Source organism: Cherax quadricarinatus, chromosome 29 (genome assembly GCF_038502225.1).
Source record: "Cherax quadricarinatus isolate ZL_2023a chromosome 29, ASM3850222v1, whole genome shotgun sequence".
NCBI classification, from domain to species: Eukaryota; Metazoa; Arthropoda; class Malacostraca; order Decapoda; family Parastacidae; genus Cherax; species Cherax quadricarinatus.
This window is the reverse complement of record NC_091320.1, coordinates 28,432,130-28,443,288: the sequence shown is the minus strand read 5'-3', so window position 1 is coordinate 28,443,288 and position 11,159 is coordinate 28,432,130.

Here is an 11,159-nt window from a genome sequence, read left to right as displayed (position 1 = left end):
TCTTGCCTCACGTACCAGTCCCCCACCACCCATCCCTCTCCTCATACACCAGTCCCCCACCACCCATCCCTCTCCTCACGTTCCAGTCCCCCACCACCCATCCCTCTCCTCATACTCCAGTCCCACACCACCCATCCCTCTCCTCATACACCAGTCCCCCACCACCCATCCCTCACCCTCGTAAACCAGTCCCCCTCCACCCATCCCTCTCCCTCATACACCAGTCCCCCACCACCAATTTTTCTCCTTCATACGCTAGTCCCCCTCCACCTATCCCTCTCCCTGATACTCGCCATGCATGGCTGCACACAGATCTTTGGCGCCGGCTGACCAATCGTATGCTTCCTGTCTACTATGTTTCATAAAGGTTTCAAGTAAATCCCTTTGTGTTGACAAAAATGTACTCGGGGATTAACTAATACATTTTGGAGTATATATTTACAATTATAAATTTACGAAGACAAAAAAAAAACACAATACCGTGGCTGGAACAATTCGCAAATGATTCGCAACTAGAAAAGGAAACTGATGACGACAATTTAGGTCCGTTTTTGACCATTGTAAATGAAAATAATCAAGATCATTGACAGTGGTCCAACCAAAGACGGATCGAAACCTCTTAAGTTTCCTTTCCTAACTGCGGATTATTTATGAATTGTTCCAGCCACGGTACTGAAACTTTTATTCGTCTTTGTAAATTAATATTCGTAAAAATATATACCCATATGTACTGAAGTCAAATATTTTTGAGCTTAAGTTTCTTTATCCTTTTTTGTATGTATATGCTCTCCTATTACTTTCCATAGGATGGATTTGAAGCGTACAATAAACTAGCTGCTTCCAGGATAATCTTAAATCTGTGAATGCGTATGGAATGAGCTTAGTGTGCATCGATGATGTAGTTAATCGATGAAAAAATCTAGAGCAAAGTGATCTTAGTTGGGCGATGTTTAATCCTGGTCACTTCGAGTTGCTGTGACATACCTGGAGGTTACCTGGAGGTTATTCCGGGGATCAACGCCCCCGCGGCCCGGTCCATGACCAGGCCTCCCGATGGATCAGGGCCTGATCAACTAGGCTGTTACTGCTGCCCGCACGCAGTCCGACGTACGAGCCACAGCCCGGCTGATCCGGCACTGACTTTAGGTATCTGTCCAGCTCTCTCTTGAAGGCAGCCAGGGGTTTATTGGCAATTCCCCTAATGCTTGATGGGAGGCTGTTGAACAGTTTTGGGCCCAGGACACTTATGGTGTTTTCTCTTAGTGTACCAATGGCGCCCCTACTTTTTATTGGCGGCATTTTGCATCGCCTGCCCAGTCTTTTACTTTCGTAGGGAGTGATTTCTGTGTGCAGATTTGGGACCATTCCTTCCAAGATTTTCCAAGTGTAGATTATGATATATCTCTCCCTCCTGCGTTCCAACGAGTACAAGTCAAGTGCTTCCAAGCGTTCCCAGTAGTTAAGGTGCTTGACAGAACTTATACGTGCAGTAAAGGATCTCTGTACACTCTCTGATCTGCGATTTCACCTGCTTTGTATGGAGATGTTAATGTACAGCAGTATTCCAGCCTAGAGAGAACAAGTGATTTGAAAAGGATCATCATGGGCTTGGCATCTCTCGTTTTGAAAGTTCTCATTATCCATCCTATCATTTTCTTTGCACGTGTGATCGTGGCTGCATGAAAGCACACAGCACGAATTTGAGCTGCTGGGATGGTGGGTTGACCAAGGTTATGCAGACTCTGGCACACACACCGGGTTTGACGCTCAGGTAACACGTCAAGCTTTTAAAGAATAACATGTCTGAGTCCTAAATATAAAGCTTTTTCCCAGGACTCTTTCACGAAAAGAACCATCAGTAACTAAAGGAAGAAATCAGATGATTATTCTTTGCGAAATACAAATTGTTAATTATTATTATTATTATTATTATTATTAATAATAGTGGAAAGGGCACCAACCTCCGTCTGGTAAACATGACAGACATGCTACCGAACTGTTCTAAAATACTTCACCAGAAAACCTGATGCTAACTGGGAAACAGTCAATGCTTCATACTGCAACCAGCGATTTACACCTAAACTAGATATATCGTAAGAAAATAAGAAATGGCATCAGCGCCCTTATCAACAGTGGAGAGAATAAAGACACTGCACAGAGAGGAATTCCAGGAAGATTCAGACTGTCATTCTCGCCCACCTGTTAATTGTGTGGCGAAAAGTGAGACTCATCAGAGCGGCAGTACTGGACTGTCACAGGAGTCCTGGTTCCAACACTAACTCCAGATAACATGCATTGTAACACGCACCCTCTCCTTTGCTTACCCCACTTTATATATATATATATATATATATATATATATATATATATATATATATATATATATATATATATATATATATTCTAGGTAGTAGGTTGGTAAACAGCATCCACCCAGGGAGGTACTACCGTCCTGCCAAGTGAGTGTACAACGAAAGCCTGTAATTGTTTTACATGATGGTAGGATTGCTGGTGTCTTTTGTCTGTCTCATAAACATGCAAGATTTCAGGTATGCCTTGCTACTTCTACTTGCATTTAGGTCACACTACACATACAAGCATATATATACACACACACACCCCTCTGGGTTTTCTTCTATTTTCTTTCTAGTTCTTGTTCTTGTTTATTTCCTCTTACCTCCATGGGGAAGTGGAACAGAATTCTTCCTCCGTAAGCCATGCGTGTTGTAAGAGGCGACTAAAATGCCGGGAGCAAGGGGCTAGTAACCCCTTCTCCTGTATATATTACTAAATTTAAAAAGAGAAACTTTAGTTTTTTCTTTTGGGCCACCCCGCCTCGGTGGGATACGGCTGGTATGTTGAAAGAATATATATATATATATATATATATATATATATATATATATATATATATATATATATATATATATATATATATTATATATATTTTTATTATTATCACACTGGCCGATTCCCACCAAGGCAGGGTGGCCCGAAAAAGAAAAACTTTCACCATCATTCACTCCATCACTGTCTTGCCAGAAGGGTGCTTTACACTACAGTTTTTAAACTGCAACATTAACACCCCTCCTTCAGAGTGCAGGCACTATACTTCCCATCTCCAGGACTCAAGTCCGGCCTGCCGGTTTCCCTGAACCCCTTCATAAATGTTACTTTGCTCACACTCCAACAGCACGTCAAGTATTAAAAACCATTTGTCTCCATTCACTCCTATCAAACACGCTCACGCATGCCTGCTGGAAGACCAAGCCCCTCGCACACAAAACCTCCTTTACCCCCTCTCTCCAACCTTTCCTAGGCCGACCCCTACCCCGCCTTCCTTCCACTACAGACTGATACACTCTTGAAGTCATTCTGTTTCGCTCCATTCTCTCTACATGTCCGAACCACCTCAACAACCCTTCCTCAGCCCTCTGGACAACAGTTTTGGTAATCCCGCACCTCCTCCTAACTTCCAAACTAAGAATTCTCTGCATTATATTCACACCACACATTGCCCTCAGACATGACATCTCCACTGCCTCCAGCCTTCTCCTCGCTGCAACATTCATCACCCATGCTTCACACCCATATAAGAGCATTGGTAAAACTATACTCTCATACATTCCCCTCTTTGCCTCCAAGGACAAAGTTCTTTGTCTCTAAAGACTCCTAAGTGCACCACTCACTCTTTTCCCCTCATCAATTCTATGATTCACCTCATCTTTCATAGACCCATCCGCTGACACGTCCACTCCCAAATATCTGAATACATTCACCTCCTTCATACTCTCTCCCTCCAATCTGATATTCAATCTTTCATCACCTAATCTTTTTGTTATCCTCATAACCTTACTCTTTCCTGTATTCACCTTTAATTTTCTTCTTTTGCACACCCTACCAAATTCATCCACCAATCTCTGCAACTTCTCTTCAGAATCTCCCAAGAGCACAGTGTCATCAGCAAAGAGCAGCTGTGACAACTCCCACTTTGTGTGTGATTCTTTATCTTTTAACTCCACGCCTCTTGCCAAGACCCTCGCATTTACTTCTCTTACAACCCCATCTATAAATATATTAAACAACCACGGTGACATCACACATCCTTGTCTAAGGCCTACTTTTACTGGGAAATAATTTCCCTCTTTCCTACATACTCTAACTTGAGCCTCACTATCCTCTTAAAAACTCTTCACTGCTTTCAGTAACCTACCTCCTACACCATACACTTGCATCATCTGCCACATTGCATCCCTATCCACCCTGTCATACTCCTTTTCCAAATCCATAAATGCCACAAAGACCTCTTTAGCCTTATCTAAATACTGTTCACTTATATGTTTCACTGTAAACACCTGGTCCACACACCCCCTACCTTTCCTAAAGCCTCCTTGTTCATCTGCTATCCTATTCTCCGTCTTACTCTTAATTCTTTCAATAATAACTCTACCATACACTTTACCAGGTATACTCAGCAGACTTATCCCCCTATAATTTTTGAACTCTCTTTTATCCCCTTTGCCTTTATACAAAGGAACTATGCATGCTCTCTGCCAATCCCTAGGTACCTTACCCTCTTCCATACATTTATTAAATAATTGTACCAACCACTCCAAAACTATATCCCCCACCTGCTTTTAACATTTCTATCTTTATCCCATCAATCCCGGCTGCCACCTTTCATTGTACCTACTGCCTCACGAACTTCCCCCACACTCACAACTGGCTCTTCCTCACTCCTACAAGATGTTATTCCTCCTTGTCCTATACACGAAATCACAGCTTCCCTATCTTCATCAACATTTAACAATTCCTCAAAATATTCCCTCCATCTTCCCAATACCTCTAACTCTCCATTTAATAACTCTCCTCTCCTATTTTTAACTGACAAATCCATTTGTTCTCTAGGCTTTCTTAACTTGTTAATCTCACTCCAAAACTTTTTCTTATTTTCAACAAAATTTGTTGATAACATCTCACCCACTCTCTCATTTGCTCTCTTTTTACATTGCTTCACCACTCTCTTAACCTCTCTCTTTTTCTCCATATACTCTTCCCTCCTTGCATCACTTCTACTTTGTAAAAACTTCTCATATGCTAACTTTTTCTCCCTTACTACTCTCTTTACATCATCATTCCACCAATCGCTCCTCTTCCCTCCCGCACCCACTTTCCTGTAACCACAAACTTCTGCTGAACACTCAAACACTACATTTTTAAACCTACCCCATACCTCTTCGACCCCATTGCCTATGCTCTCATTAGCCCATCTATCCTCCAATAGCTGTTTATATCTTACCCTAACTGCCTCTTCTTTTAGTTTATAAACCTTCACCTCTCTCTTCCCTGATGCTTCTATTCTCCTTGTATCCCATCTACCTTTTACTCTCAGTGTAGCTACAACTAGAAAGTGATCTGATATATCTGTGGCCCCTCTATAAACATGTACATCCTGAAGTCTACTCAACAGTCTTTTATCTACCAATACATAATCCAACAAACTACTGTCATTTCGCCCTACATCATATCTTGTATACTTATTTATCCTCTTTTTCTTAAAATATGTATTACCTATAACTAAACCCCTTTCTATACAAAGTTCAATCAAAGGGCTCCCATTATCATTTACACCTGGCACCCCAAACTTACCTACCACACCCTCTCTAAAAGTTTCTCCTACTTTAGCATTCAGGTCCCCTACCACAATTACTCTCTCACTTGGTTCAAAGGCTCCTATACATTCACTTAACATCTCCCAAAATCTCTCTCTCTCCTTTACATTCCTCTCTTCTCCAGGTGCATACACGCTTATTATGACCCACTTTTCACATCCAACCTTTACTTTAATCCACATAATTCTTGAATTTACACATTCATATTCTATTTTCTCCTTCCATAACTGATCATTTAACATTACTGCTACCCCTTCCTTTGCTCTAACTCTCTCAGATACTCCAGATTTAATCCCATTTATTTCCCCCCACTGAAACTCCCCTACCCCCTTCAGCTTTGTTTCGCTTAGGGCCAGGACATCCAACTTCTTTTCATTCATAACATCAGCAATCATCTGTTTCTTGTCATCCGCACTACATCCACGCACATTTAAGCATCCTAGTTTTATAAAGTTTTTCTTCTTCTCTTTTTTAGTAAATGTCTACAGGAGAAGGGGTTACTAGCCCATTGCTCCCGGCATTTTAGTCGCCTCATACGACACGCATGGCTTACCGAGGAAAGATTCTTTTCCACTTCCCCATGGACAATAGAAGAAATAAAGAAGAACAAGAGCTATTTAGAAAAAGGAGAAAAACCTAGATGTATGTATATATATATGCATGTGCGTGTCTGTGAAGTGTGACCAAAGTGTAAGTAGGAGTAGCAAGATATCCCTGTGATCTAGCGTGTTTATGAGACAGAAAAAGAAACCAGCAATCCTACCATCATGCAAAACAGTTACAGGTTTCTGTTTCACAGTCATCTGGCAGGACGGTAGTACTTCCCTGGGTGGTTGCTGTCTACCAACCTACTACCTATAAGATATATATATATATATATATATATATATATATATATATATATATATAATGTCGTGCCGAATAGGCAAAATTGGTCAATTAGCAAGAACTCATTTCTAACATTTTCTCTTATACGTTTAAAAATATAGTTTTTTCATTTATGTTAATGTAAAAATTAATAATTTTGTACCAAAAAAACTTTAAAAAAATTTCCTAACCTTATCATGACAAGCGCAATTTAATTTTGCCTAATCCAACTAAATATATTTTAGATTGTTTATTATTAAATTATTGTAAACATAACAGAATGAAATATATTTTTTTCGTTAGATTCAGAATGATTGCCTTATTCGGCAAGAAGAGCGTTGCTATTTAAGCCAAAATCGCAAGTTTTTACCTACACACACACACACACACACACATATATATATATATATAATATATATACGTACTACAATCGCAAACAGGTGATTTTAACAATGCAGACCAAGCCACATGGGAATGGAAATCTTTAGCTCTAGATGTTTCGCACTGTCGTGCGTCATCAGGAGCTATGCAATTTTGCAAGACAGCAAGAGATAGAGGGGAAATTTTCTGAGGTAAGACAGAAGGTATCAATGGCGGCTTATGATACGGTTCTCACTCTATGGCCATTACTGATACTTTCTGCCTTGCCTCAAAGAATTTCCCCCTCCTATATGTTGCTATATTGCAACATTTAAGGAGCAACAATATTTAAAATGTGAACACAAGGAAAATACTCTGGGCTACAGGTTTAAAATTTCAGGAAATTCCACTTTCCTTTAATATCCATAAATTTAAATTAGGTTTAATTTAAAATATCATTATTAATATACATGTTATAAAAGTATTACATCTCAAATATTGCAGTAACAGAAATTTTAAAACTTTGTTTAGAAATCTTCAGCGTTAATTAAGTTCAGGAGTGTTCGCCAACATGTATAAAACATATATGCGCAACATTAGACCTGCATATAGGACAGGGAGGTGGAGGATTGAAAGTACTCATTACAGGTGTGGGGGGGGGGTGAAGGTACTGATTACCGGAGTGAGGGGTAAGAGTATCATTACCAGTGGCCGAGAAGGGCAAGAGAAACACACCGCCACATTATATAAACATAGCAACCCTTGGTGGGGTGCAGCCTGGGCTCCCACTTGCCTTCACACCGCCGCACAAAAACAAAAATCCACTACCTATTACACAAAGTGATACAAAGTCTTCGTACACTTCAGAGAGATTAACAGGGAGGAGGAACTTGAAGAAGGAGCAACTTGAAGGAGAAGCAACTGTAAAGAGGAGCATTTGGATGGGAATCTGTCAGTGTTTCAGCAGACTGGTGAATATACAAAATTGTTTTGGCCAATTACCAGTCACCAGCAGGATAGTCCTTTCACTCTTCGCAAATTCTCCCATATATAACATTTATGCAATACATTTGTTTTCTTCTAAAAAAAAAAACAGAACTTGATTTTCTAAGGTTATTTATTACAGGCTCTTGTTCACAAGAGATAACTGCAGTGTCATACGCATAACTGAACACAAAGTTTGGACTATCAAGCAGAGTATGATATTCCTGGAAGTGAAGCCATGATTTTAGTCAAGTCATTCTTAAAACCAATAATAAAATTTACACCAAATATTTCAAATATCGACTGGTGTTAAACTATACAAACAGCAGAAATGTGCAATAAACGTAAGTAATTAAATACAAATGTGATTAACTTCAGCAGCTGAGAGTTTCGAGGAAAATAAACCAGTATCAAACAACACGATATTTCGGGGTACGTCAATAAGACTACTACATACAGTAGGTAGTGTAACCAGGCAATAAGGAAGACCAAGAGAATTTTAGGCTACTGGAAGATCACTGGAGTATGAGGAAGGATATTAATGTGAGCGTACCCAGCACTGAGCGACAAGAAGATAAAAATAAAAAAAATAGTAAATCATATAAACCAATATAAAAACAAATGTATCATAAACAAATTATATTACCCAATTAAACAAATGCAACAATGATTTCAAATAATAAGTAAAATATTTTAGTTTAAAAGAGCAAAAATTTTAAATTTATTCGAGTGGCAAATACTGCGAGTACAAATCAGTAGTAACAGAGTAATTCTGCGACTTGCATTGTGTCGTCTTATAGCAATATTTAAACAACCTCGCTCAGGCTCACTGATGTGTTACTATTTAATTTATCTTATATATCTTTGTGTTCATAACAACACACTGCCTCTCCGAAACTGCCCACTACCCACTCCAAGGACCACTCCTTACTGTGCTGGAATAAATCCTGTAACAATGCTCTTTAACCCAGCGAGCCTTAAACGTTCAGGCCAACACACGTCCCTGCTCGTCTCTTGGTTTAATCAATTTTCTTGCATTTCCCCATTTTGGAGCATGCGAACAATACTTTGCTGTCACGTCGAGATCAGATCACACACCACCCGTGGTTAAGGTGCTCACTGCCAGCCTGCACCACACAAAACACGGCAACTGAACCTGTCAAAGCTGCGTACATTGGGTGTCGTCACAAGTATCCACGGGCTCATATGAGCAACAAAAACCTTGTAATTCTTAAGCTGGAGGTCGGGCGCGAGGGTGAAAAACTAAGAGAAATAGCCCACAAGAGACCACCTAACACGCCGCCCTCACGACAAACTCATAAATCTATAAATGAGTCCAAAATTATGGAGGAGAAGAGAGTGAAGGATGAACAGAGGTCAAAATGATAGCGGCATAATGATCCAGGGTCACCAAAGCAGTCAAGACAACCACACTCACACACACTCTACTTTAAAATACTTACTGGCTGAGAGATGGGTTACATATCTTCCTATGTGGTGTAATACCTTTCAAGAAAGATAAACCTTCCCACCTGGAAGATAATACAGTGACTGATACTTGTCACAATCGTGGGCATGGGTCACGGCCTCAATCTTATACCAATTTGGTGTACCTAGTGGCTAACCCCAGTCACACCTTTCACATTCTACAAAAATACATAGAATTTACGCTTTGTGAATAATTCAAATAAGCAATAAAATATATTTTTTTTAGCTAATTGCTTTCTGCAATGTTTCACAAGAGAAACCACCTATCAGCGAATGATGTATATCTAGACTTAGAGTCAATCCTTCAACGACGGACTGGCTTCGAAGTCCATGACAGGGTATGGCCTCGACCTCCTGGACTAAGTGCGGCACGTCTGAGTTGGTGGAACCAGGCTTAAAGGAACAAATATCCACTTGCTAGCATGATATATGACCTACGTGAAGTGGGGAAGAATCTTCAAGCCGTGGTCATAAACAATATGCCGATGAGAGACGACTCTTACAAGTCCCTATACCTTCAGTCACTGACTTCAGCTTCGTTTTAAAGCCAGACTCATCTACCACAAATTAAACATAACTGTCTGTCCGCACAACCCCGACTACTATTGAAAAAACTACAAACAAATACAAAGAATGTAAAATAAAAATAACGAAAACGCTTTTAATATATGGAATTGGTTAAAGCAATGAAAAGATTTGCTAACCTTACGGAACAAATTGATTAAATTGCAGTATTTCCCCTCATCCTTCAGGTGATTCAACCAAGATGTAGTCGCAGAGATTAATAACAATAAACATTTAAGAGAGAGAGAGAGAGAGAGAGAGAGAGAGAGAGAGAGAGAGAGAGAGAGAGAGAGAGAGAGAGAGAGAGAGAGAGAGAGAGAGAGAGAGAGAGAGAGAACAGTACTGCCAGAAATCAAACCGAATCAAATATAAGGGGTGTTACCCATCACCACACTGATTTCAGAAACACTCATTGCTCAATTAACATAATCACACGAAATATACAGTGGTATCATACTTAACTATCACCTTGATCGTTGGTATCAGCACCAACAATCATACAAATAAATATTCTTTCCAACTGATATCGTCACTGGAATACGATACCCGGGTGCAGATATCGTGTTCCAGAGCACAGGGGTTGTACTATCAACGAGGTAACTCATTATTTGCAGACCATATTAATAAAAATGATTGGACACTTGCGCAACATCTGGAAACCTTTACTTTGGAAATGTTTTGCCAGCCAGTCAGTGGTCTCTTCAGTCCAATGCAGAGAAGAACGAAGGAAGAAGAGCAGTTTGAGGTAATCAGTTCCTAAGCCTCGAGTCGATGTGTTCAGCCCATCAATCAAGCCAAATGGTGCACAAGTGTCTAATTCTTCAACTACTCGGTTTTCTAAACCATTTACATTACAAATTAATATACACAGTCATACACTACTTACAAGGTGGCCACTGTCCGCTTGGGGGCCCAACATCTACAAGGTGGACATTAAACATCCGTCTAGTAGCCACTGCTCGGCTTTGAATCTGATCGTCCTTCTGTTCTCGAGGTCGCCCTGTTGTCCTGGGGTTATCTGGGTCGTCCTGTGGGTCTCTGGGAAGTTTTGTGATTCTCTGAGTCGTACTGTCTTCTCTAGGTCGTCCTGTGGTTCTCTGGGTCTCTAGGTCATCGTGTAGTTCTTAGTCGTTGGATATATACACCCTCCGAAGTATATATCCTGCAGACTGTTTTCTGTCCTGGGACAGGAGTCAGACCAGCAGGAACATACACAATAGTACT